At 37.4% G+C, this 1,424-nt stretch overlaps 1 long non-coding RNA gene across 1 annotated transcript in view; it reads right to left on the minus strand.

Annotated features, from left to right (window-relative positions):
- Window positions 1–289: 289 nt before the first annotated feature.
- LOC111260915 (uncharacterized) overlaps window positions 290–1,424 on the minus strand; it is a 1,659-nt gene continuing 524 nt past the window's right edge. Inside the window, exon 2 of the long non-coding RNA XR_002680632.2 lies at window positions 290–472. This is a non-coding gene — a long non-coding RNA (uncharacterized LOC111260915). The remainder of the gene's footprint in view (window positions 473–1,424) is intronic.

The raw sequence follows: 1,424 nt of genomic DNA on the forward strand, positions 1-1,424 counted from the left end.
CTCTGACAGGTCTATAAAGCAGCACGGTAGCCACACGAGCAGTTATAAACCCTACTAAGTCCTTATTTTTTCGCCATTGTTATGATTAATATCAGTTGTTGTGAACGCTTATATTTATAAAGAAACGTACAGTACATTATATAAATAAAATTGAAATTAATCTAAGTAAGCGTGTTTATAATTCATCGGCATTTTGGTAGTCGCAGTCGTACTAGCAATTGAACAAAGAAAAGCTAAAACCTCCATGTTATTTGGCAAACTATTTTATTTCAGTAAATAGGCGATCGTCTTGGATAAAGATATTTATTGAGACAGAAGATGAGGCAGCTATCAAGGTTAAAGAATGGAAGCATTGTCACATCGGTATATCGACGACATGTTGACAAAAGGCATGGAACTTTTCGGTTAGAAACTAGCCTCCTCCAGTCGTTCGAGTGACGCATCCAATCCACTTGTGTAATCATCACGACCCCTGCCGTCAGTTAGAATAGGACGAAAAACAGAATGAGAAGACAATTGAAGAAGATAAGGCCTCCCGCTTTACATGCTAGTTAACAGAGATTGTGTGCCTGCGGAAAAGCTCAACGAGGAAAAATAATACACCGATTAACGATAACCGAAGGTAGATATTACCTATGTCAATGACTGACATCTGGCAGGGCAGTAGGATCTTTTGGAAAAGAAAAAGTGGGCTCACTAACGAACGCGTTTGTCATACTTTTCGAATTGTATCACTTCAACCAAGAGTTCATTAAACGATGATTTTTACTAGTGTTTAGGTGTCATCGCTAGGATGGGTCTCTAGAATAGATGGTTCTAATTATATATTCGTATATATTTATGTGTTGGTATCAGTAAGGTTTTATGACTGTCGATGTGTGCGTATGTGTGCGCTAACCTATGGCTGCTGAACGATTGGTTTTGAATTTTTCATTACGTAAGTTGGCAAAAAAAAACTGTTTTTTCTTGCAAAACAGACAATTCTCACTATTTTTGTATTGCTCAACTGACTAGTTAGCAGTTTAAACAAAGTTACATTAGTCATAAGTAACACACTACGAGGGTTTGATTTACAATTCTAAATTGGAACTGCTATCATTATGGATATTGAATAATGGAGGTGTTACTAAGAGGTAGGTGTTTAGGTGCTCGAACCACAATTGCCATCGCAATCCTTAGTCAAGTAAATGTTGCAAAAGCGATGCATTTTTAGGAAGCAAATCTGGATTAGTCTTACATAATTTTTAAGAAAATCCAAATCTCAAACCCGACAGGATAGCTGACGTTATCAATGTACCTCCTACCTATGTTGGATACCACTAACATCGAGCAATACAGAATTTAGCAATGAAACACAATACATTAGTCTCAATATGCGGTCTGATGAGCCGATGCAAGACGGGGCGCTGAAATGTGAAAATAAG

Source organism: Varroa jacobsoni, unplaced genomic scaffold (assembly GCF_002532875.2).
Source record: "Varroa jacobsoni isolate VJ856 unplaced genomic scaffold, vjacob_1.0 scaffold_490, whole genome shotgun sequence".
In the NCBI taxonomy this organism is placed as follows: domain Eukaryota; kingdom Metazoa; phylum Arthropoda; class Arachnida; order Mesostigmata; family Varroidae; genus Varroa; species Varroa jacobsoni.